The following is a 27,606-nucleotide window of genomic DNA, read 5'->3' on the forward strand; positions in this document are numbered from 1 at the left end:
TCCCGAACCAGTGGGGAAGACACCCACATGCCCAACACTCCCCAGGAGTAACAGCACAGGGCACAAGGCCCCCTACAGAACCATTGGGTAAGACATCCACATGCCCTACACTCCCCAGGATCAAGAGCACAGGGCACAGCCCCCTCTAGAACCAGTGGGCAAGTCAACCACTCGAGAGACTGTGTCCTTGCACTCCCCAGGACCAAGCACAGGGCATGTTGCCCCCTCCAGAGCAAGTGGGCAAGTCACCCACTCGAGAGACTGTGGCCTTACACTCCCCAGGACCAAGCACATGGCATGTTGACCCCTCCAGAGCAAGTGGGCAAGTCACCGACTCGAGAGACTGTGGCCTTGCACTCCCCAGGACCAAGCACAGAGGTAAGGGGTCCTTCTGTCACTGCCTCAGGGAAGCATGGACCATATGTTTAAAGATGATGTGTTAGGAATTTCAAATGAGTTTTTCTAAGAAATAAGTATTTCCGCTCTGAAGGGATATAAAAGTCTCCAACGTGAAAATGGATTTGCTGCTTGGTGTAAGGTGGGCAAGCAGAAGCATTGCTCCTTTTTTTCCTTTATATGAAGTTTTCCAATTCTAGGAAGACTCACTCTTCAAGGAAAAACAAGGGGAGTAGATACTTATCAGAAACACAATTAAAGCTAATGATAAATCAATATCTGAAGCTTTCCAGAAGTAATAAGAAGGAAAGATAGTGTTCCATTCTCCCTCAGGCACAGGTTACTCTTAGATGTCCTGCCTTTCTCCTGCTTCAGTTCCATATTCATGGTCATCCCCACCCTATGATACTGGTGATGCAGACACAAGTATCCCTAGAGGGAAATATGTTCAAAAGGAGGAATTAAAGAATTTGTCTTCATACATATCATCAAATTTCCAACTTCCTATGGCTGATGATCAGTCCTCTTTTAGTGGACTGTGTTTCAGGCAATCCATCAAACCTGTGGTTCCTAAATTTCCAGTAAACTCTGCAATGTTGGGGTTATAACTGAGAAATAGAGTTTCCACAAAAAGTAGCTATAGAAGCATTTGTAGCTAATCTAATGGATCAAATTTCAAAATTAATAACAGATAATATTTCTGTAGCAGACCCAGTGGATATCAAGGTATAAGCCTCTTTGAAGAGGGTTTACTATGGATCAAACCTATGGACTACAGCAGAAACCTATGCCATCCATAGTTCAGTGTTCTTGGTCAAAGACGTCCATTCTTTTTCAGCAGCGATTCAGGAGGACGAAAATGTTTTTCAACATTTGACAGGGAGAAGTTGTTTAGCGATGAGCTGGATGACGTCATTCATAAGTCTTTCAGAAGTAGAACATATAGGGGCTTATTTACAAGAGCCTTATGCCACTGTTGTGCCATTTATTTTTTTTATGAAGCGGAGTGCGCCACATTTACAAACTGGTGCAATGAGACCATGGCCACAGTTTGTAAAGCCTTGCACCACATTATACCTGCGCCAGTTATAATATATGCAAGGTAGGCGTTCCCCGGTTAAAGCCACGCAGTACTGGCACAGTGAAATCTACAATATTTCACTGCGCCATTCTGTGCCTTCACAGCATCAATTTTTTAATGCCTGCTCAGAACAGGTGTTAAAGTGACGCTGAGCTTTTTCACATTGGACCCCTCTTGCATTGCTGGAGTAGCATACTTTTTGTTGACGCTAGTACAGCAAAGCATCGGTTTAGTGCCACAGATGTGTCAGAATTTCTGGTGCATCTGTGGAAACATGTACCTTGTAGAGCTGTATGATAAATACAGCGCTACCTTGACATCATTAGGGGGTTCCGAGCTGGCACAATAAAACTGGTGCATCAATTCCGATGCACCAGTTTCTTGTAAATGAGGCCCTTAGTCTTTCAAACCTCAGTCCAAAGGTTTTAATAAGAATGAAATAAGAATGTACAAATCGTAAGAAGTTTGAGCCGTCTTCAAATAGATCCTATTTTCAACCAAGGTAAGTGGGAAATGATTCCAAGACCATTCAAATTTTAATATTGAGCATGAGAGCCTGAGTACACCTAGAAGATTATTCCTATTTCAAGAGACCTGGAAAATGAAAGTGGGAGACAACTCAGTTAATCAAATAATTTCTCAAGGTTATTCTTTCAAGTTTCAGAATCCTCCTTTCAAAGGCAAGCTTTTTTCCCTCACCAGTTCAAAGAAGCTTGGAGAAAAGTGAAGCTTTGCATTAGAATATCTTCATCTTCCGAATGAAAAAAGTAAAAACCAAAGCCAGAAGAAGGTTGTGGTTGGTATACCTAGGTGTTTCTGCTGAGGAAGTCAGTAGAAGAAAATTGTCTACTAATAGATTTGAACGTAATGTATTTCTAAAGGCAATCCATTTCAAAATGAACTCTCTTCAGCAGGTAATTCCATTGGATCATAATATCATGGTAAAAAATATAATTTACAAAAAATATGGTGTCAAAAATTTAGTTTACCACAATATCATGTTCCTTACATGGCAAGTAGAGTGGAGGGTGTCATTCTCTCGGACTCCGTGACCAGAGAGGGGACTGCTACTAGTTACTGGAACAGTTCTCCTCCCTGTTTTCCCTCACCCCTGGACTCACACACCTGTGTGTCCATGATATTTACACGGGAGACAATCCCCCCATAAAGAACAAAATTTACAGGTTGTCAGATAAGGTGAAGGCCAGCATCATCAAGGAAGAAGTCTCCAAGATGCTGGCTCTAGGGGTTATTGAGAAATCTAGTAGTCCCTGGGCCAGCCCTGGGGTGCTGGTACCCAATGCTGCTGCACCTGGTGCCAAGCCAGAACTCTGGTTCTGCATGGACTACTGGGGTCTCAACTCTGTCACATGGACTGACGTTCATCCAATCCCCCGAGCTGATGAGCTTGTAGACAGACTAGGCGCCGCCAAATTCCTCAGTACTTTTGATCTCACTTCAGGGTACTGGCAGATCGCCTTGACTGAGGGGGCTAAAGAGAGATCTGCATGTTCCACACCTGAGGGCCATTATAAATTCTGGGTGATGCCCTTTGGGTTGAAAAATGCCACTGCTACCGGTTGGTCAACGGGGTCCTAGCTTGCAAGGATGCCTTCTACGCAGCCTACCTGAACGGCATTGCCGTCTGCAGTAACAGCTGGGAGGAACACATGCTCCACCTCAAGGAGGTGCTTCAGGCCCTGCAACAGGCAGGCCTGACCATCAAGGCCAGTAAGTGCCAGATTGGGCACGGTTTTGTGGTGTACTTAGGACACCTAGTAGGTGATGGCAAGGTGCAGCCCCTCCAGGCCAAGATTGAAACTATCAAGGCCTGGCAACCACCTAGAACACAAACCAAAGTGAGGGCCTTCTCGGGCCTCACTGGTTATTAACGCAGATTTGTCAGGGGCTATGGAACCATGGTGACACCCTTGACAGAACTTACATCCAAAAAGCAACCTTGGTTGGTGAATTGGGCAGAGGCTTGTCAGAAAGCCTTTGACTCCCTGAAGGAAGCCATGTGCACGGCCCCATGCTCAAGGCTCCTGACTACTCCAAGGAATTTATCGTGCAGTCAGACGCTTCAGAGCATGGCATAGGGGCGGTCATAGTGTCGCGTAGGCTCTCATTATCCTAATGAGACTACTGGATTTTGAGCGCCAAGATCCTTCACAGTGTGGGGGACTGAGTCTGACCCACAGTGGATGACACTTGTAACTCTAAATCCGGGTTTTGCTCCGGCTAACTAGCAGTGCCTCATTTCTCCCAAATGACAATTGGGCAACCAAGTGCATGACATCTTAATACTTCTCAGGGAAGTCGTGGTCCCTCAGGTCACAACCGGTTCTCTCATACACAGTGCGGTCTCATACATAAATGACAAAAGGCAGTATAAGTTTTAAGATTGGTTTAATAAAACGTGAGCTGCAATAACCAGAACTACACAACACAGTAATATTAAAATAGTGACAATGAGAGTGAAGCACAAGAATAAAGCTATCATAGTGCTGCTAGGTTATTCTCTCTCTAGGTTATTTTTTCGAGCACAGCATCTCAAGCTCTAAGCCTGCCTTTCAGACATCGACCCTCATACCTGAGCAAAGGCCTGTAATCTGCATCAGCATCTGCAACGGGGCATTCAGCATCCAGTTGTGGGTCCCTGGCTGGAATCTCCCTCTTGACGTGTACTAGGACTAGAAAGTGTTTTTATAACTAACATGCAGATGTTCTAAGAAAATGTCCCTATGTAAGGATGTGTATTTTCTAGGAATGGTGGAGACTAAACTTCTACCACGTTTGCCGGCAATGTACCAGACTGTAGCCTTGACTGAAGCACAGGGGGTTCAAGAATGCATTATTTGAGAACACAGTGCTGAACTAAGCTAAACGGTGTGATAGAAGAAGTTAAAACAAGACCGTAAAAACTGGTTATTGTAAAATAACAGTGCAACGCTGAATAAAATATATATAGGGCAAAGTGCACAGCGGCTTAGTATGTAAAATTAACGTGCATAGAGCTATATTAAAAATGACTACACTAGCACATTTAAATGAGGAGGGCACAGACCAACCAGTAGTCTTTATTAGCAGAAGACTATTACCACTGGAACAAAGGTGGAGTGCTATTGAAAGAGAAGCATTTGCTGTGGTCTGGGCCCTGAAGAAGCTGAGACCATACCTGTTTGGGACTCACTTCCGGGTTCAGACAAACCATAGGCCCCTCAGGTGGCTCATGCAGATGAGGGGTGAAAATCTTAAACTCTGGAGGTGGTCCATTTCCCTACAGGGGATGGACTTTAAGGTGGAGCATCGCCCAGGGATTGACCACACCAGCGCTGAGGGTCTCTCCAGATATTTCTGCCCTAGCGATCAGAGCTCCCAGGTGGTTGGGTAGATCTCCGTACTTTCAGCTGGGGTGGGACACATGTTAGACCTGACAGCCTTAGGGTGGTCACCCCTAACTTTTTGCCTGCCTCCCTCCACTTTTTGGACACTGTTTTTGCTGGTTTTAGAACTCTGCATACTTTATCTCTGCTACCCAGTGCTAAAGTGCATGCTTCAAACATGGTAACATTGGTTCACACCAAATTGGCTTATTGAATCTACTTATAAGTCCTCAGTAAAGTGCACCACGTGTGCCAGGGCCTCTAGATTAAATGCTACTAGTCGGCCTGCAGCACTGAGTGTGCCACTCACATAAGTAGTCCCTTAACCATGCCTCAGGCCTGCCATTGCAAGTTGTGTGTGTGCAGTTACACTGCCCCTTCGACTTGGCATTTAAAAGTACTTGCCAAGCCTTAAACTCCCCTATTTCTACATATAAGACACTCCTAAGGTGTGCCCTAGGTAACCCATAGGGCCGGGTGCTGTGTAGACAAAAGGCAGGACATGTACTTGTGTAGTTTATATGTCCTGGTAGTGTAAAACTCCTGAATTCATTTTTGCACTACAATGAGGCTTGCTCATTTCATAGGCTAACATTAGGGCTACTCTCATATATTGTTTGAGTGGTAACTTCTGATCTAAAAGGAGTAGGAAGGTCATATTTAGTATGGCCAGAATGGTAATACAAAATCCAGCTGACTTGTGAGGTTGGATTTAATATTACTGTTTTTGAAATGCCACTTTTAGAAAGTGAGCATTTCTCTGCACTTAAATCCTTCTGTGCCTTACAATCCAAGTCTGGCTGGGTTTAGTTGACAGCTCCCTTGTGCATTCACTCAAACACACCCCAAACACAAAATACTCAGCCTCACTTGCATACATCTGTATTTTAAATGGGTCTTCCTGAGCTGGGAGGGTGGAGGGACACCTGCCCTCACACAAAGGACTCCCACACCCCCTACTAGGATCCTGGCAGACAGGGTTGAACTGAAAGGAGACCTTGTGCACTTCTAAGCCACTCTTTGAAATCTCCCCCACTTCAAAGTCACATTTGGGTATTCAAACAGGGCCTCTGCCTCTACCAACTCAGACACTTCCTGGAGAAGAGAACCTGCAGACTGCCAAGAAGACTTGCCTGGCTTCTCAAAGGACTCACCTGTCTGCTTTCTATGAAGGACTGCTGCTTTGATGCTCTCTGGCTGTGGTGAAGAAGTGTTCTCCAAGGGCTTGGATAGAGCTTGCCTCCTCTTCCCTGAATTCTCAGGACCAAAAAGACTTCATCTCTACAAGAAGGACTCCTTGTGCAGCGAAATTTGATGCACAGCCTGCCAGAAACGATGCTCAGCCTGCACTGCGGTGAAAATTTCACTGCACGTCGAACTGGGACGACACAACCCGACTTCGCAACAAGTAGATCAATGCAGCGCCAGCGTAGCGACTGGAAATTCGATGCACGGCCCTTCCGGATCGATGCACAGCCGAGCCAGAACGAAACAGCCTGACTTCCAGAGAGGAATCAAAGCAGCGCCTGGCATGTGGTAGAAAATTCAACACAACGCCCACCGGATCGACATACCTCCTGGGACTTTGTCCTGCCAGCACCGGAAATCCACACATCATCCCCGGGTCGTCTGAAAATCCTGAACCCGAAGAGGATCCACGACCGAGCACTAGAAATCGACGCACAGCATCACTGTGTGAAAACTAAATGACGCATCGCTGCGTGCGGCCCTAGAAATCTACGCACACCCCTGTTTCCAAGCTTCTCCTCCTCTGCTGTTCTTTGCAGAGATTTTTCACGCGAACCAGGTACTTTCTGTGTGAAAGAGACTTTGTTTGCTTTTAAAAGACTTAAGACACTTTATATCACTTTTTAGTGATATCTCAACATTGCATCTTCAATCGTTTTGACCTGCATTTATCCAGATAAATATTATATATTTTTCTAAACACTGTGTGATGTATTTTTGTGGTGCTATATGGTGTTAGTATATGATTTATTGCACAAATTCTTTACACATTGCCTTCTAAGTTAAGCCTGAATGGTCAGTGCCAAGCTACGAGAGGGTGGGCACTGGATAATTTGGATTGTGTGTGACTTACCCTATCTAGAGTGAGGGTCCTTGCTTGGACAGGGGGTAACCTGACTGCCAACCAAAGACCCCATCTCTAACAAGTATGGTCTCTAAGAGTGTGTTTGACCAACAAGAACGAAGATTGCTTGCGTTGCACCTCCAACGTGTAATCCGGGTAAATATGTACCTGTGAGTCCTTCACAATCCACTAGCCCCACGCACGGGCAACCTGTAGTATACGGTCTCTGTCTCGATAGTTGAAGAGGCGGGCCACCACAGGGCACGGGGGCCCCCGGGAGGGGAGGTCTGCATGGCACCCTGTGGGCTCTGTCCACGGAGAAGAAAGTCAAATGTTTACCCTGGAGTACTGTTTTAGAGAGCCATTCTTCAATGTATAACTCCATACTAAGAACCTTCACTCGTCTTGTGAGGTGGGATCTGCTGTCTTGGTCCTCTACTCATTGTGCAGCTGAGTCACCTCGTTCTGCAGAACTTTGATTTGGTAGGAGACGTCTGTGACTGTTGGTCTGAGGGTTGATACTGAGGATTCTGTGGCCTCAACTCGTTCCTTCAGTTTCCTATGGTCTTCCCGCATGTGGCCCATATGAATGCACAGTGCAACAATCTTGGGTTCCAGTGTGGATTTGATGTCAAGTACAGCACTTAGGCCCTCATTACAACCCTGGCGGTTGGTGATAAGGTGGTGGTAATACCGCCAACAGGCCGGCGGTAAAAAAATTGAATTATGACCACGGCGGAAACCGCTCACACAGACAGCCACTTTAACACACCGAACGCCACGGAGGTAGCAACAAGCACCACGACGGTAACCGCCAACAGCCAGGCGGAAACAATGTTCCGCCCACACTATTACTACAGGGCTATCCGCCACCTTTTCCGGGGTGGTACCAACGACATCAAAAGCATGGTGGAAACAGTGCACAGAAGGGAAACGACTCACCCCTGGAGACTTAAGGAATAACCATGCCGCCATGGAGCCCGAGTTGCAGGTGTTCCCTATGCTCGGCTATCTCCTTCTTCACCATGAATACCAACACCGGAGAAGACGCCCACAGTGAGTACTGCTGCCTAGCAAACATGGGAGGGGGGAGGAAAAAGAGAGTGACACACACACACAACACACAACACCCCCATCCCCAATACCATACACACAAACAGATGCAGTAACATTACATATCCACCCTGTACCCCTCAGGCATAATGCAAGGACAAAAGGAATTGATTAAAGTGAGTTTAATAAGATAAAATACTAGAAGTACGTCCTTCAAAATCAAAACAGTATATACATATATACAAATGGAGAGACACTGCCCAGTCCGCAATGTCCGTGGGCCACAGGGCCACAACACAAAGGCCAATGCCCCACTTGACTACTGCAACAACACATAAAAAACACTGCAGGGGCATCAGGTCGAAAATACACAGGCACCTTAGGGGGACGGGGAATGGGGGGGCACCTCACCTGGAAGATGGAACAACACCACTGGCCCTGGAGGGAGCAACATGGCCTGTGCGATGTCCTGGGGAATGCAAAGCCACAGTCTCTCAAGTGGGTAGTCTGCCCACTGCTTGGTCAAGGGGAGCGCAAAGCCACAGTCTCTCAAGTGGTTGGTCTGCCCACTACTTGGTCCTGGGAGTGCAAGGCCACAGTCTCTCAAGCGGGTGGCCTGCCCACTGCTTGGTCCTGGGGAGTGCAAGGCCACAGACTCTCAAGTGGGTAGTCTGCCCACTGCTTTGTCCTGGGGAGTGCAAGGCCACAGTCACTCAAGTGGGTGGTTTGCCCAATGCTTGGTCCTGGGGAGGGTAAGGCTACAGTCTCTCAAGTGGCTGGCCTGCTCACTTCTTGGTCCTGGGGAGTGCAAAGTCACAGTCTCCCAAGTGGGTGGTCTGCCCACTGCTTGGTCCTGGGGAGTGCAAGGCCACAGTCTCTCAAGTGCATGGCTTCTCCACTGGTTCTGGATGGGGTTTTGTTCCCAGTGTGCTTCATCCTGGCAAGGAGGGGGTGAGTGGATGCTTTCTTCCACTGGTTCTGGAGGGGTCCTTGTGCCCAGTGTGCTTCATCCTGGCACGGAGGGGGCGAGTGGATAGCTTCTTCCACTGGTTCTGGAGGGGGCCTTGTGCCCAGGATGCTTTATCCTGGCAAGGAGGGGGTGGGTGGATGCCTTCTTCCACTGGTTCTGGAGGGGGCTTTGTGCCCAGTGTGATTCATCCTGGCAAGGAGGGGGTGAGTGGATGGCTTCTTCCACTGGTTCTGGAGGGGGCCTTGTGCCCTGTGTGCTTCATCCTGGCAAGGAGGGGGTGAGTGGATGGCTTCTTCCACTGCTTCTGGAGGGGGCTTTGTGCCCAGTGTGTTTCATTCTGGTAAGGAGGGGTGAGTGGATGGCTTCTCCACTGGTTCTGGAGGAGGCTTTGTGCCCAGTGTGCTTCATCCTGGCAAGGAGGGAGTGAGTGGATGGCTTCTTCCACTGGTTCTGGAGGGGGCTTTGTGCCCGGTGATGCAGCAAATGGGGAGTACAAGGTCACAGTCTCTCACCTGTGTGTCACACCCACTGGATTTGCATGGGCCAGGATGCACTATAGTCCATGGAGGCAGAACTACACACTGCCTGCCGGCAGTGATGGCTGCTCAGTGGTGGCAGTGGCGGGGCTGGTGTCGGGGATGCCAGTGGTGGGGGGAGTCTGCAGCCCTTCCCCTGCAGCATCGGACAGCTGCCCACTGGGGCTGCTGCTGCTGGCACTGCTGCAGGCAGTGATGCTGGTGGCGGTGTTGGTGGCAGTGCTGGTGTTGGGAATGCCTGTCGTGGGGGGAGTGTCTAGCCCGTCCCCTGTAGCCTCAGATGGCTGCCCACTGGGGCTCCTACTGCTGGCACTGCTGCAGGCAGTGATGCTGGTGGCGGTGCTGGTGGCGGTGCTGGTGGCAGGAATGCCCTTGGTAGTGGGAGGCTCCAGCCCTTCCCCTGCAGCCTCGGACGGCTGAACCACCATGGTTAGTGGTAGGGGCTCTGATTCAGTCCCTACAACAGGCCTCCTGACCTTCCTGCCTGCAGGGGCAGGCCCCTTGCCCTTGCCCTTCCCAGCTTGTGGTGCCTCCTTGCCCTTCACAACTGGTGGTGCCTCCTTGCTCTTGTCCTTCACAGCTGGTGGTGCCTCCTTTTCCTTCCCTTTGGCAGCTGCTGCAGGCACACTGTCAGTGGTTATTGCTGGTTCCCTGGAGCCTCTCCCACCTGCAGTAGCTTCTGACACTACTGTGACTGAGGACTGGGTGGCTGAGGTGCTAGCCTGGGTTCTGACCACCCTGGCCCGACATGAAGGACGGGGAGGAGGGGTAGGGAAGGGGTCAACGGCTGAGAGAAAAAGGTTCTTAGGGGCACTGGGGCGGGAATAGGGTGAAGGTCTGGTAGTGGAGGAAGAGGGAGTGGTTGTAGGAGGTGTCAGTCTGCTGTGTTTGTGTGCAGGTGCATGGGCTGGATGCTGTTGTGAGGTGGATGGCTGTTGGGTGTCTGAGTGCTTAAGTTTGTCTACTTTGGGGGAGGGCGCATAGACAAAGAGGGAGAGGACACATGGGATGTGTGCGTGGATGTGAGGGTGGTGACTGCCAGTGAGGGGTGTGTAGTGATAGGCGTGCTGGTGATGGAGGTAGTAGATGAGGATGTAGTGCATGCAGGGTTGAGTGGAGACGCTACTGGGAGGGTGGTGGACGAGGAGGAGGAGGGGGACACAGTGGAGGCAGTGGATGTTGGTGTGTCTGATTCTGGATGGTGTTTGTGTGAGTGCCCCTTGGATGATGTGTGGTGCTTGTGTTTGCCTAAGCCACTCCTCTGTGTTGTGTTGGGTGGATGCTTGTCAGAATGTGTGCTTGGGATAGTTTGGCTTTCAGGGTAATGGAACTGGATAGAGGAACTGGAGGGGGGAGGCTAGAGACAGGGACAATGGCTGCCATCAGGGAGGAGGCCAGAGCCTGGATTGATTTCTGTTGGCCCGCCATGCCAGAGTGAATGCCCTCCAGGAATGCATTTGCTTGTTCCAAATGGCCTGCCAGACCCTGGATGGCATTCACTATGGTTGACTGCCCAACAGAGATGGATCACAGGAGGTTAATAGCCTCCTCACTTAGGGCAGCAGGGCTAACTAGGGCAGGGCCTGAGGTGCTTGGGGCGAAGGAGATGTCCACCCTCCTTGGTGAGCAGGTGCGGGAAACTTGCTGAGGGGTTGCTGGGAGGGTGGTGCTGGTACAGGGGTGGCAGCTGTACCTGTAGTTGGGGTGGGCACAGAGGTGTCTGCCACCAGCAGGGAGCTTCCATTGAGGAGGTATCACTGTCAGAACTGTCTGTTCCTGTCGCCGCCGTGGTGCTCCCCTCGCCCTCCGTCCCACTGGTGCCCCCACCGTCAGTGGATTCAGCCTCCTGGGCCATGTGGGATGCAGCTCCCTCTGTCACCTGTGCCTCTGCTCCTACGCAAGATGATGCTAATGCACACAAGGACAGGGTGACAAAACAAAAAGGGGGGAGACAAAGGATGCACTTGGTCAATGGCTGCCATTGGTGTACACAGCACACTCACACAGGGAACAGGCCTACACACTATGCAATGCACTACATGTCACAATGCTAGTCACCAGCCCTAGGACAGGCATACCTAAGGCCAATAGCAGCATACCTGAGACCCACAGACCCCTGCCCAGTAGTGGAAGCCTACTAGCTTGGTTGGAGGACTTTCACATGGGGCCTACCATGCAATGTCCTGCCAGGCCCACATCCCCCACCCGGAGACCACCCCACCACGCGCAATTTGCAGATTTGGAAACTGTACTCAACCTCTTGTGGCTGCTGTGATGGTCTCAAGCGCCCATCCAGCTCCGGATAGGCCACCGTCAGTATTCAGAACATCAGGGGGGTCAGGGTTTGATGGGCATCCCATCCTCGTTGGGAGGCCATCCCAGCTGGTCCTCCACCGTCTTCCATGCCCAGCATCTCAGGTCCTCCCACCGTTTCTGACAGTGGATGCTCCGCCTGCCATAGATCCCCAGGGTCCGCAAACCTTGACGATGGCACGCCATATACCCTTTTTCTGATGGGCGCTGACCTGCAGACAAATAAACATAGAAAAAGGTATCAGCCTTACCGTCCGGCCTCTTACACTCATGGCACACCATATCCCTCACATCCCCTTATGCACAGACATTGCCCACCATATATGCAAAATGCTGCCCAGGACCCTTCCACCCCACCTTACACGAGGACCTCACACACATCGTGCTCACAGTTTAGTCACCTGTTGGTCTGGAAGCCCATACAGCATTCGGTACTGGGGTAGGGCCCCATCCACAAGTCTCTCCAACTCTGCAGTGGTGAAGCCAGGGGCCCTTTCCCCAGTGACTCGAGCCATGGTTGGTTCCAGACACAGGTCACAGCAGCACTTGCAGTGTAGGTCATCTCCTGTTGAAGGTCAAGTAGCAGGTGAGAGAATAGATAGAAAATGACGGTCTTGTCCGCGGAGGTGCGTACCGTCACCGTCGGCGTCCATCACCATTGGCCACTGTAACCCATGGGGCCCATAGACAGCCAATGAGGAGATCCACGGCGGTACTTGACTGCCTCCCGCAACGGCACACAACGTCAGCGTCATTACCTCATTTCCACCAGTCTATCCACACAGGACAGGTGGGCGTCATTTCAGGGGAGGTAGGCCATGGCACCTAACTGCGTCACATTACACATAGGCACCATTTGGGTCTATCCAAAAACATACTGTTTCAGTCACAACATGCAACGCAGTGTACATTTTGGAAATGTGGAATACTGACCGGATGCTCATCATTTTGCCCCCTAGATTACAACCGCTGCAGATGAATAGGAGATGGAGACATCCCCCGTGTACAGACCCCACGGGGACTTGCCAACAATGGAAGACAGGCAAATTTTCCTCACCTACAGACTTGACAGGGCCACAATCCAAGAGCTGTGTGCCCAATTAGAGCCAGACCTGGTATCTGCTATCCATCACCCCACGGGGATCCCCCCTCTTGTGCAGGTGCTATCTGTGGCAACTGGTTATTTCCAAGTGACAGTGGGCTTGGCAGCAGGAATGTCACAGCTAATGTTCTCAATAGTGCTAACAAGAGTGTTGTTTGCCCTGATGAAACACATGTGCAGCTACATTGTTTTCCCCCAGGTGGAGGATTTGGCCACAGTGAAAGCTGACTTCTAGGCAATGGGACATATCCCCAACATTATTGGGGCAATTGATGGTACACATATTGCCTTTGTCCCACCTCCCCCGAAAAAATGAACAGGTGTTCAGAAATCGAAAGAGCTTTCACTCGATGAATGTTCAGATAGTGTGCCTGGCGGACCAGTACATCTCCCATGTCAGTGCAAAGTATCCTGGCTCTGTTCATGATGCCTATATCCTGAGGAATAGCAGCATCCCATATGTGATGGCTCAACTCCAGGGGCACCGGGTGTGGCTAATAGGTGAGCACATGGTTCCCACCCAGTATATGTTGGTGAATGGGTATAGGGTTGGCCCCAAGGGTAAGTGTGTGTCTCTAATATCCCTTGATATTTGCAGGTGACTCTGGTTACCCCAACCTCTCATGGCTACTGACCCCAGTGAGGAATCCCAGAACAAGGGCAGAGGAACATTACAATGAGGCACATGGGCGAACAAGAAGGATTATAGAGAGGACATTCGACCTCCTGAAGGCCAGGTTTCGGTGCCTCCATCTAACAGGTGGTTCCCTGTGCTACTCACCCAAGACGGTCTGCCAAATCATTGTGGCATGTTGTATGGTGCACAACCTTGCCTTATGCTACCAGGTGCCTTTTCTGCAGGATGAGGAAGCTTGAGATGGGTGTGTGGCAGCAGTGGACCATGTGGACAGTGATGAAGAGGAGGCAGAGGGTGAGGATGAGGACAACAGAACATCAATCATACAACAGTACTTCGAGTTACACCCAGTTAAGGCACCTTCCATTGACAGTTATGTGTTGGATATTGTCACTGGCAGGCTGATTTTCCCACTACTATGGCCACTTACTGTATGCTTTGGCATATCTATTTTCAGATATCTGTGCCCCCTCTGGCTCCTGGTGTGTTGACTGCAGCCAACTACAGGTCATACCTATGCATACATTACTGTACAGTTGAATTGGAATGTTTACAGCTTCTTAAACCAATACATAGTTCAATCAATTGACGGACTCCATACTTTTTACAAGGGTGTTTATTTATGTGCTAATAAGTGGAGGGAATATTGCAATGGGCTGGGATGGTGAAGGAGAGTCCAGGGTAAAGTTACAGTCTATTTGTATCACAGGTGCACTGTCCAAGGAGGCATAGGAAGTGGAGCAATGTCAGTTCAAGGTGGACAGGGTGACAGAGTGGGACACAAAGGTGACATTCAGGAGGGTCTTATTTCCTGGTGGGGTCTTGGCAATATTCACTGGCTTCTGCCTGGATCGCAGGGACTGTTTGCAGGGTGGTTCTCCTTCTGCAGGGAGAGGGGTGCTGATGGCCTGTTGTTCCTGTGGCAGGGCCTCCTGTCCACTAGCGTCAGGGGAGGTGGAAGGCTGTTCATCTGTTTGGCTAGTGTCAGGGGCCCGTTGGTGTGCCACTGCCTCCCTCATGGTGTTGGCCATGTCTGCCAGCACCCCTGCAATGGTGACCAGGGTGATGTGGATGTCTCTCAGGTCCTCCCTGATCCCCAGGTACTATCCCTCCTGCAGTCGCTGGGTATCCTGCAGCTTGGCCAGTATCTGTACCATCATCTCCTGGGAATGGTGGTATTCTCCAAGGATGTTGTTGAGTGCCTTGTGGAGAGTTGGTTCCCTGGGCCTGTCCTCCCCCTGTTACACAGCAGTCCTCACAGCTTCCCTGTTGATCTGGGCCTGTGTCCCCTGGACCGTGTGCCCCCTGCCACTAACCCCAGGTCCTGGATCGTCCTGTGTTTGTGGGGTGGCCTGAGGTCCCTGTAGTGGCGGACACACTGCTGATTGACGTGTCCTGGGGACAGTGGTATGGGCCCGCTGTGTGGGTGCTGTTCTGGTGTTTCCTGAGGGGGGAGATTCTGTGGTTGTCTGTGACTGTGCCTGGGTAACCGACCGTCCGGAGGTGCCTGTTTGGCCAGGTTGGTCATCCTGATACAGGTGTGCAGAGCTACTGTCATCACTGTGGGCCTCTTCTGGGGGGGGAAACTGTATTTTGCTGGCACCTCCTCTCCGGTGACGTTTGGCGGGGGATGTAAATGCAGTGTTATTGTTTCTGCGTGTGCCATCTTGTGCATGGGTGTGTTGCCCTCTATGTTTGTTATTGCCCTGTCAGCTTAGGCTTGTGTGAGTGGTGATTTGGTGGGCTAGGTGATTGTCTCAAGAGTGCATGCTTTGGTGATGGGTGTCCATACAGGTCTGTGATGGGTGTCCATGCATTGGTGTTGCATGCAGGGCTTGGTTGTGGGAGGGGTGGGTTGTGATGGTGGGGTGTGTGTGAGGTGGTTGAGTGATGGGAGTAAGTGTGAGGGTGGGGCTATGTGATGGCATGCAGGTGGGGGTGAAAGTAGTAAAGATTTGACTTACCAGAGTCCAGTCCTCCTGTTACTCCTGCCAGGTCCTCAGGATGCAGTATTGCCAAGACTTGCTCTTCCCATGTTGTTAGTTGTGGTGGCGGAGGTGGAGGTCCACTGCCAGTCCTCTGTACTGCTATCTGGTGTTTTACTACCACGGAACGTACCTTCCAGCATAGGTCGTTACACCTCTTCCTGATGTCACCCCTTGTTCTTGGGTGCTGTCCCACGGCGTTGACCCTGTCCATGATCCTCCGCCATAGGTCCATCTTCCTGGCAATGGATATTTGCTGTACCTGTGCTCCAAACAGCTGTGGCTCTATCCTGACAATTTCCTCCACTGTGACCCTTAACTCCTCATTAATGAAACAGGGGTGCCTTTGTGGTGACATGGGTGTTGTGTGGTGTGTGTTGGTGAGAGTGTGTTGAGTAATGTGGTGGGGTGTATGATGTGGGGTGCGTGAGTGATGTATGGGTGTATGTGGTATGTGTGTCTAGTTGGCTCTGTGCTGTTCGTGTCAATCTCCTGGCAGTAATTGTTGTTTGTAAAAGGTTGTGGATAATGTGGGTGTGTATTTTATAGTGCTGTGGGTGGGTGGGTGTGGTGTGTGTATGAGTGTCAGGTGTGTGTTTTTAGTATTGACCAATGTAGTGTTGTTTTGTATGTTGGTGTCCATTCTGAGCACGGAGGAATGTTCTGCCAATGGTTTACCGCCATTGAATGCCCACCGTGGTGATTCGTGGGTCATAATGTGGTGGGTGTTGTTCTGTTGGCATAACGGTGTGGGTTGTTGAGACCGCCACTTTAGCACTGACCTTTGGGCTGGCGGATTTGTGTATGTGGCAGTATTCTGTCGGATTGGTGTGTATGTATCATAATAAGGGGAACGGATATTCGCCACTGCGTCAGTATATTGGCGGCCGTCACAGTGGCGGTAAACGGGATCTACTACCAATGTCATAATGAGGGCCTATATGTTCTAATTTTAAATATCGTGCACCGTGAATTAATGAGCTACATATCGCAGCTGCCTTACTTTAAAAGGCAGACACTGGTGGCAAACACATGCAGTCCAGTGCCATGCAATTACCGTGAGTGAGACTCAGGTAGTAAGAGTCACCCACAGTAAAGGTCCAAAGATTCCTGTTATAGTAAATGGACATATTCTACCTGCCGGAACCACTAACCCTTCCAACAGGCATCTGTTGCGAAAAAAAATCGGATTTGAACAGAGAGCAGAATTTCTTTGTCTAGGTTGAGCGGGTCTCTCACCATTTCATCTGAAGTCTGAGGACATTAACAACAGGAATTTGCATACTGTCATTCTTTGAGTCAGGGTTCCAGTGCTGAAGAATGTGAACCACTAGAGAGCCTAGCAGAAGCCATGCCAATGCGACCACAAACTGACATGCTGCCCCTAAGAAAGGTAAAGAAAAGATAACAGGATATAGCCATTTAAAGTTAGAGGACTACGCCAACCAGATTTTTAATGCTCTTTTAAACTCACCTAAACTGGCAGCAAGGTACCAGCTGGCCATACAGAGGACTAGCGGTGAACCCACACCTCCTCCCCCACAGCTCACAGCATGGGAGGAGCAAGTCTTGGCATTACTGCATCCTCAGGGACTCGCTACAGTAGCCGGTGGACTTGACACTGGTAAGTGAACATTTACCACTTATCACCCCAATACCTGCATGCCATCACACAACCTCACCCTCGCTACCATCACTCCACTCCATCCCACACACTGCACCTACACATATGACTAACCCCAATACTTAACCCTACATGTTATACCAATGCATTGACAACCCTCCCAGCCCTGCATGGACACCAATCACTAAAGCATGCACAGCATAGGGAAACTAACAATCACACAATACATCACCATGCACAAACTAGGGTGGCAGGGAAACAGCAACGATAGAGGGGAAGCCAGGGATGTACAATATGTCACACACATGAAGCATAATACATCACTTACATAACCACAGGTGCCCCAGCCAATCCTAGCAGAGAGGAGGTGCCACGGCTATCCAGTCCCTCAACAGAAGATGCCCCCAGTGATACCAGTAACTCTTGACTTCAGGATCTGGACCAACAACCTGGCCCGTCAGGGACCACTGGACAGTCGGTCACCCCAGCCCTCTCAAAGTCCACCGGAGAGCCTCCCCTTTCAGTATCCAACACTGCAGCACCCACCCAACGTACCCACACCTCTGTCCTCAGGACACGTCAATCAGCAGTGTGCCAACCTGTACAGGGACCCCAGACCACACCTCGCCCCCAAGACAACCAGGGACCTGGGGTAAGTGGCAGTGGGCACACCGTTCAGGGGCACAAGCCAACAGGGACACTGGGAGGACCGCTGTGTGCCAGGGGAGGACAGGCCCAGGGAACCAACTCTCCAGGAGGCACTGACCGAGATCCTGGGAGCCTACCAACATTCCCAGGGCACAATGGGCCAGACCCTTGACAACGTGCAGGAGAACAGGCGGCTGCAGAAGGAACACTATCAGGTGATCAGGGAGGACTTGCGGGCCATCAACACCACCTTGATCTCCATAGCAGGGGTGCTGGCAGACATGGCCAATATCAAGAGGGAATCAACAGCACAGCAGTGGGCCCCTACCACTAGCCAGTCCTTTGACCAGCCCTCTACTTTCGCTGCAGCTAGTGGGCAGGAGGCTCGCCTCAGGACCCACAGGCCACCAGCACTCCTTCCCCTGCAGAAGGTAAACCACCCAGCAAACGTTCCCTGTGACCCTGACAGAAGCCAGACACACTTGCCAAGACCACCGCCAGGAAATGAGACTCTCCTGATTGTCCCCCTTGTGTCCCACACTGTCACCTTGTCCACTTTGAACTACCTTTGCTCCCCTTCCTATGGTCCCTTGGACACTGCACCTGTGCTACAAACAGACTGGAACAATACCTTGGACTTTCCTCCATCATCACCCCATTCCATGGCACTTTTCCCTCAATTTCATAGCACTACAATAAACACCATTGAACACAACTTGACTACTAGTATTTCATGTGTTGAAAATGTGCATTTATAGAATCAGTCACATCTAGTGCAAATAATATGACCACTGTGATAGCACAGAAATAATGACTTGTAGCTGTCTGTACTCATCGCATCTGTACACAGTTGTTATCTCACCAACATCAGTAAAATGACAAGCCATAGGTGATAGTAAGTTGAGATGCAATAGAAGTTAATGCCATCATGCTACAGCCACACAGAAAACATCAATAGTCAGAGGAATGGTCAGTTGCACTTTCTCACCTTTGTGTCATTGGAAGCATTGACATATAACTGATGTTCTGTTGTCTTCATCCTCATCCTCTGCCTCCTCATCCTCACTGTCCTCAGGGTCCACTGCTGCCACAGGGGCATCTCCAGTCTCTTCCTCCTGCAGAAAAGGTACATGCCGTCCGAGGGCCAGGTTGTGCAACATGCAGCATGCCACCTTCCAAGGTGAGTAGCACAGGGATCCACCTGTCAGATGGAGGTACCTGAACCTGGCCTTCAGGAGCCCGAACATCCTCTTGATGATCCTTCTGGTTCGACCATGTGCGTCATTATAACGTTCCTCAGCCCCAGTTCTGGCATTCCTCACAGGGGTCAGCAGCCACAGTATGTTTGGCTAGCCTGCAAGTTTAGCCTCACACAATTATTTGGGGATGACACCTGAAGGCATACACTAACATACAGTGGTGGGGGTCATGGATCACCTATTAGCCACACCCTGTGCCTCTGTAGTTGGGCCATCACATTTGGGATGCTGCCATTTCTCAGAACAAAGGCATCTTGCACCGGCCCAGGATACTTAGCATTGACATTGGAGATGTACTGGTCCGCCAGGCACACCATTTGCACATTCAGTGAGTGGAAACTCTTCCTATTCTGGAACACCTGTTCATTCTGGCGGGAGGGGGGGACTAATGCAATATGTGTCCCATCAATGGCCCCAACAATATTGGGTATATGTCCCATTTCATAGAATCCGGCCTTTACAGTGTCCAGATCTTCCACCTGGGGGAAAGCTATGTAGATGCGCATGTGTTTCACCAGGGCAGACAAAACTCTTGCCAGCACGATTGAGAACATAGGGTGTGACACTCCTGCTGTCAAGCCCACTGTCACTTTGAAAGAACCAGTTGCCAGGAAATGGAGCACTGATAGCACTTGCACAAGATGGGGATCTCAGTGGGATGACGGATAGCAGATATCAGGTCAGGCTTCAATTGGGCACACAGCTCTGTGATTGTGGCCCTGTCCAGTCTATAGGTGATTCTAACTGTGCCTGTCCTCCAGTGTAGCCAAGTCCACAAGGGGTCTGTACACGGGGTATGTCTCCTCCTCCTGTTTATCCATAGCAGTAGGTATCTAAGGGACACAAGAGTGAGTAGGCTGTCACAATTTGAACAATGGAACCCCAACCTCAGTGTACATAATGCATTTATGGGATGGGACAGTGGAAATGGCGAGGTATGCGCTAATCTAGGCTGTAACGCAGTTAAGGTTGATATGACCATTTCCATCACCAGGAAATTGCGACTGCCCGCCCTGTATGTAGGGACAGGTGGAAGTGAGGTAACTCCACCCACTTTGGACGTTGTGGCGGAAGGCGGTCTTGCACCGCCATGCAATTCCTCATTGAATAATATGGGGCTCTATGGAGTACAGTTGCCAATGGGGATCTGTGCCGGTGGTGACGGTGTACACCACCGCGGACGTGACCGCCATTTTCCATCTGATTCCTCACTTGTTTCCTGACCTTCAACAGGAGAACACCTACACTGCGTGTGCTGCTATGACCTGTGTCTGGAACCCACTATGGCCTGTGTTACCGCTCAAAGGGCCCCTGCCCTCATCTCAGAGGAGTTGGAGTGTTTGGTGGATGGAGTCCTACCCCAGTACGGACTGTTGTATGGGCCACCAGACCAACAGGTGAGTACACCTTGGGCACAATGCATGTAGGAAGGATGCATGGAGATGTGTGTGCAAGCATTGTTTCATCGGGGGGAATGTCTTGTGGTGGTGTACATGGTGTGCGCTGGCCAATGTGTGTGCCAATGGTGATGGAAACGTGATTGGTGGGCCATATGTGGACAGGCTGGATTGTATGTGTAATGTTGTCCTCCTGTCTGTATTACCTATGCAGGTCAGCGCCCATCAATAGAAGGATGCCATCGCCAAGGACGTGCAGACCCTGGGGTGTCTATGGCAGGCCGAGCACCCACTGCCGGAAATGGTGGGAGGACCTGAGATGCTGGGCACGGAAGACTGCGGAGGTGCAGCTGGGGATGGCCTCCCAACGAGGAAGGGGTGCCTGTCGGAACCTGACCTTCCCAATGGCCCACATACTGGCAGTGGCCTACACAGAGCTGGATGGGTGCTTGAGGGCATCACAGCAGCCACGACGGGGTGAGTAAAGTGGGTATTACTACAATAATTGACAGTTGGCATGGTATCCAGGTGGTGGGTGTGAGGTAGTGGGTTCCCCTAAGGCCAGACCAGACATTGCAGCATTATCCAGCTCAAGGGTAATGGGTGTATGGCAAATGCAGGTAACCTAGCTTGTAAGCATTCCATGTCAGCCAGGGATTTGTGGGTCCTAGGAGGGGTGCAGTTGGTAGTGTGTGGCCCTCATCTTGCCGTGGCATCTAGCCAATTCACTGTCAGTGCAATGCATAGTGCTCAAGCCTGATACCTGTGTGTGAAGGTGATTTGTATGCCAACGGTGGCGTTGGTGCAGTAATTGACCCAATGTTTCCTTTCTCTCACTCCCCCCTTTTTTCTTCTGTCATCCTGCCCATGTGTGCATTAGCATCATATGGCAGAGGAGCAAGGGCACCAACGACAGAGGGAGCTGTACCCCACAGGACCCTAAGGCAGAGTCCACCGACGTCGAGGGAACCAGTGGGATGAAGGGCGAGGGGAGCACCACAGCAGAGACAAGAGGCAACAACACAGACTCAGATACCTCCTCCAATGGAAGCTCCCTGGTGGTGGTGGACACATCTGTGACCACCCCAGCTGTGGGTAGAGCCGCCAACCCTGTACCAGCACCGCCCTCCCAGTAGCCCCTCAGCGAGTTGCCCGTGCCCGCTGACCCAGGAGGGTGGGCAACTCCTTTGCCCCAGGCACCTCAGGCCTTGCCCCAGTGAGCCCTGCTGCCCTGAGTGAGGAGGCTATTGACCTCCTGAGATCCATCTCTGTAGGGCAGTCAACCATTGCGAATGCCATCCGGGGCTGGCATCCCAGATGCAGCAATGCAATGCATTGGTGGAGGGCATCCACAGTGGATTGGTGACCCAGCAGAGATCGATTCAGGCTCTGGCCTCCTCTCTGATGGCAGCCATTGTCCCTGTTCTTACCGTCCCCCCTCCAACTACCACTTCCCAGTCCCAGTCTCTTCAACCCCAACCCATCAAATGCACACATACAGACAAGCATGCACACAAGACAACACACAAGAGTGGCACAGTCAAACCCAGGCACCACACTTCATCCCACAAGCACTCACGCAAACACCAGACAGTTGCAGACACACCCACATCCATTGCCTCCACTGTCTCTCCCTCCTCCTCCTCCTACTCCTCCACCACCCTCACAGTCACGTCCTCACTCACACCTGAATGCACTGCATCAACATCCACCAGCAGCATCACCACACCAAGCAGCAAACATACCTCACTAGCAGACACCTCCACAACATTCATGCACGCGTCCCCTGTTTCCTCTCCCACCCTGTCTGCCCCCCCTCCTAAAGGACACAAACGCAAGCACTCACACACCCAACAGCCATCCACCTCACATCAGCACGCTACCCATGCACCTGCACCCAAGTCCAGCAGACATACACCTCCTCCAACAACCACTCCCTCAAACTCCGATCCCATCCCTCCTCCCTCCATCCCGCCCCACCATCCCTAACAAGTTTTCCTTGCCCAACTTCACCTCTTCCCTCCCCGTCCTGCCTGTAAGAGCAGGGTCCCAATGACCCAGTCCAGCACCTCAGGCAAACAGTCCATGCGGGCAGTGGAGGCACCACCTAGTCGTGGCGGCAAGTCAGTGAAGGATCCCACTCCACCAGCCAGGAAGGTTAAGGATCCCACACCTCCTGCCATGAAGGGGAAGAAGCCCTCAACCCCTGCCAGGAAGGGTAAGGATCCAACGCCTCCTGCCATTAAGGGGAAGAAGCCCTCGACTCCAGTGGAGGCTGTCAGGGTGACACCACCACCACCAGTGGTCACAGGGCTCTCACCGCCAGCTGAGGAAGTGCATCCCTTACCTCCAGCAGTGGCTGTCCAGGAGGCACCTCTACCTGCCAACACAGTGCATCCCTCACCTCCAGCATGGGTTGCCCATGAGGCACCTCTACCTGCCAACATAGTTCAGCCCTCACCTTCAGCGGAGGCTGTCAGGGTGACACTGCTACTGCCACCACCAGTGGTCACGGGGCCCTCACCGCCAGCTTAGGAAGTGCATCTCTTACCTCCAGCAGAGGCTGCCAAGGAGGCAACCTTCACCTGCTGACGCTGTGCAGCCCTCACCTCCAGATGACACAGTGCAGCTATCACCACCAGCGGAAGCCATGTAGGCCACCCCCCAGGTATTGCTGTACATTGTGCTCCCTCCAGGATCAGTAGGCATGTTCCCCACCTGAGGGACTGTGGCCTTGTAATCCCCAGCAAAGAGAACTGGGCATGGAGCCCCCTCCAAAACCAGTGGGAAAGTCACTCACCTGAGAGACTGTGGTCTTGCACTCCCCAGGACAGAGAAATGGGCATGGAGCCCCTTCCAGAACCAGTGAGGTTGTACCCGTATTCGGCTAAGGTACCCCCACCCCTCATCCCCCTGAGGTGCCTGCCTATTTATAAACTGATGCCCCTGCAGAGTTCTACCTGGATGAAGTCAGGATTTGAGTTGGGCCTTGGGCTGTGTCCTGTGGCCATGTGGGCCCTTAGTACTTTGGATTGGGTATTGGCCCATTGTGTACATTTGTGCATATCGTTTTTTTTTCGTACAATTGGTTCATTTGGTAGCTGTTTATATCAATACATTCTCATTACTGTTGTCCTTGCATTATTGTGCTGTGTATCGTGTGCCATTGTTTTTCGTCTGCAGCTGATTGTGTATATGGTGTGTGTATGTCGGGTGTGTGTTGTGCATGTGTGTGTCACTCTTGTTTTCCTCCCTCCCTCCCTTGTGTGCTATGCGGCTGTACTCACCACTGCATCTGTGTCGGTATTGGTGTTCCAGGTGGAGCATGACATAGGTGAGCATCGGGAAGACTTGCAGTTCCGGTTCCATGGCGGCGTTGTTCTACCCTGTGTCTCCGATGGTGAGTCTTTGTTCTTCTGTGATGCATTACTGCCAGGCTTTTGATGGCGTGGTATTGCCCTGGAAATCCTGGTGGATTGCACGGTCACAAATATGGTGGGCAGTACTTTGGGGGTTATTCTAACTTTGGAGGAGTGTTAATCCGTCCCAAAAGTGACGGTAAAGTGACGGATATACCACCAGCCGTATTACGAGTTCCATAGGATATAATGGACTCGTAATACGGCTGGTGGTAAATCCGTCACTTTTCCGTCACTTTTGGGACGGATTAACACCTCCTCCAAAGTTAGAATAACCCCCTTTGTCTTTTGTCTGGCGGTTGTTGGCTGCTGACGTGGTCAGTGGTGTTAACACCCTGGTGGTTGGTGTGGTACATTGGCTATCTATGGAAGTTTTCCCCGCCATGGTCATTATTTGATGGTAATTACCGCCAGCCTGTTGGTGGTATTACCACCACTTTATCACTCACCGCCATGGTCATAATGAGGGCCATAGTAAGTAAAGCTGAACATGTCCATAAAATGAAATTTTTCCAAAAACAACTTTCAATGTAGGAAGGCTGGCTGCTGTCATAGGGAATCACTGGGCTCCATTGTTAAATTTATTAAATTGTAATTCAGAATGATAGCAGCTCAAAAAATACCTTTTCCAACCAATTATTTTATTTTTAATTTAAAGTCAAATCCTTTTTAATGGTAATGTTGGGTTTTAGATTATTATTTTAGTAATTCCACTTTTAGAAAGTTAGCATTTTCCTGTCTAAAATGTCTGGAGCCTTTCTGCAAGTGACCAGCTCTATGGGCTGGTGATGGCTCTCCCATTGGGAAATGTACATTGGAGCCAGACAGTGAACAAAAGCACCTGAGTGCAAAAGGGAGAGATTATTTCTGACAAGATGGCTGGGGAAGAGTTGTACCCTGCCCTGATTACACTTGAAAGGAAGCTGCCTCGTGCAAATACAAAGTAACCTGACACTAGGCCTGCCCTTGCCTTTGTTTTACTACTGGAGCCAAACCCAGAGGCAATGGAGAAACTGAACAGAACCAGTTTTAGGGTTTGACAAAGAGTATCCTCCACCCACAGACTGGCACTGGGCAGAAAGGTGGCATCCCCAGACCATGCAAGAGAGCAAGACCTTGCATCATAAACATCTTGAAGGAAACTCCCCCGATGCCCTGATTGACTAAGAAATTTGTCTATAGCTGATGCCCGGGACTAGATGGGTCTCTCCAAGGCCAGTGACATTGGCCTCCTTAAACCTCCTTAAGGACAAGTTGGGGGAAAACGTGGACTCTACTACTACCTTGTGTGCCCTCAAAGATGGCCAATAGGCCATTGGATCCAGGGAGGGCAGGCAGAGGAGTAGTCTGGCACAGGAAGCCAGTAAAACAATGTCTCCCTGGGTGCGCAACTTTAGAGGCCTGCTGAAAGTGCTCCTGGAGGCTAGAGCTCACTACCAGAAATAAAAGGAACCCAAGATAACTGAAATCTACCCTATGGGATTGGAAATATCACCTACAAATATTTTGGCCTTTGACCCCTGATCGTGAACAGAGCATGTGTGGATCTGCCGCTATGCCTCCAATTTCCTCCTATGGAGGACCAAGCCTTCAGGGGATCATGCAAATTCTTCTTTTCATGAAATTGTCCAAAGAGGTGGCTTCTGTAAGGCTGCCTGTTCAGAATTAATTTGTCCGCCCTCCACTGGCCCATGACTGCAATCACGAGGGAGAAAAAATTCTGGCTGCCATGCCAACACAGCTCTATGTCTCCCAGGCAGGGAGCCTGCAGGATAGCACTGAAGTACGCTTCCCGTGTTGTCTCAACATGGAAAAATGCTCAGGTTGTTCTGGGCACCCCTTTAAAAAACAAACCAAAACAAAATAAAAGGAAGAGGGGAAATTCTCCCGAACACAGTGAGAGAGTTGCTCATAAAATACTCACCGCACCAAATAATGTCCTGTCAGGGCCAATTTACATGTGCTTTTGCTGTTTGTGGTGCCCAACCTGGGCAGGGGCTCTACTAATTATCACCCAATGTATTGTGAGGGTGTTGCAGGCAGTGCAGCAGCCCCCTAAATAGTTATAAAACTTACCCTGTGTTACTGGGGTCAGTGAATCTATGATCCTCCAAAAAACTCAACCACATTTTGCATGGCCTAAATTTATAAAAGAAAGACTCAGACATGTCACAATGATTTTCAGTACTTTATTTATAATAAATATGGCATTTTAAATATGATTACTTATTACAGTGATAGTTTGGTGATTTGTATTCCTATAATGCGGTGGCCCATTAAAAAAGCCAATAAGCTTTTATTTTATAGTGTGATGACCCCTTGACAAAGCCAATAGACTTGCCCTATATTTTAATGTGATGACCCCTTTGATAAAGCCAATAGGCTTGCCTTATGATGTGATGACCCTTTAACAAAGCCAATAAGCTTCCCTTATATGTTACTGTGGTGACCCCCCGACAACCCTGAAACGGCCAAGCACTACAATACGGGACTTTGTTCACAGTAAGGAGACAATTGTGGGTGTGTTACTTGCACAGGTCTCATAATTTTTAACCCACATTTTTACAGTGGCCAATTTAGGGAGCAAAGACAACTCAAGGGTTATCAACATTTCATCAGACGAGTGTGTCATTGAACTGGAGAAAGTTGAGAGCAATTTGGGATCCTCTCCAATTCTTTCAGTGAGAAGTAAGAGGTTGAGATGGGTTGCTAAGAACGAACTGTTCAACAGACAATCTAGAACAGATTGACCCTCTCTCAATTTGTTGGTCTGAATGATTTGCAGAACTAAATTTAAACTTGTTGAGGGCCGTTCATGCAAAGGAGAAAGATAATCATATAACCAATTAACTGAGCATGATGTTTTCCTTCTCTCAGAACCTCAGACTCTCAGCTCAGACCTTTCAAGAGAATATACTACAGATTTGGTCTGCCAGTAGATCTATTAGATCACCTCATCACTCTCCTGCCTCAGTTTTACAAGAACTTTCAGAATAATCTAGACTTGTAGTAGGATAATCTAACATTGCAATGACCAAAGAAACTGCTATACAGATGCCCTTCATTTCCCTTCATTCCTCTGCTGTTAGCAAAGATCAGAAGGGAGGAAGCATAAGTAGTATTAGTGGGTCATTAAAAGCCAAGGAAACAATGATTTCCGATGCTGAAAGAATTGATGGTGGTCAGGTTTGGTTTATTCTTCTGAACTCTTGAACATTCATCCCTCCACCTCTACTGTCCAGTCAGGTTTACAACAGCTCATATTGGCAGTGTGAAGGTTGAAAGCCAGAGGCTGCAAATTTATGTTGCTCTTTTTAATTGGTAAAATCTGTTCAGGCTTCAAGAAAGGTATGAACTAGAGTAGTGGCTCTTCACATTTTGACTTCTGTGGAACCCTACATAATCCTTACTGGAAGCCTGGGCTCCTGGCCTAAGAATTTTATATGACTTGAACGACAAAACAACCCTCAAAGAAATACAATAACAAGAATTCATCAAACAAATACACAAATGGTGAAATATTTTACTTAATTCACAAACAAATATTTAAAAAATCTACATTTTCATTTCAATGGGAAGGTTGGAGCTTTTCTAAATACAATTGAGGCAATTCATCACCTATAATGTATTCTGTTTGTGCACTTGCTCTGCTCCTACAAATCAATCTAAGGATAATTACATAATATTTAAGCCTCCAATTTAAAATTT

General features: G+C 49.8%; 1 protein-coding gene across 1 annotated transcript in view; it reads left to right on the top strand.

The window, feature by feature from the left end:
* Nucleotides 1-27,606, top strand: part of LOC138301659 (olfactory receptor 1468-like) — a 72,118-nt gene that overhangs the window by 30,683 nt on the left and 13,829 nt on the right. The gene's annotated exons all lie outside the window — the stretch shown is intronic.

The sequence above is a fragment of the Pleurodeles waltl genome, chromosome 6 (assembly GCF_031143425.1).
Source record: "Pleurodeles waltl isolate 20211129_DDA chromosome 6, aPleWal1.hap1.20221129, whole genome shotgun sequence".
Lineage (NCBI taxonomy): Eukaryota > Metazoa > Chordata > Amphibia > Caudata > Salamandridae > Pleurodeles > Pleurodeles waltl.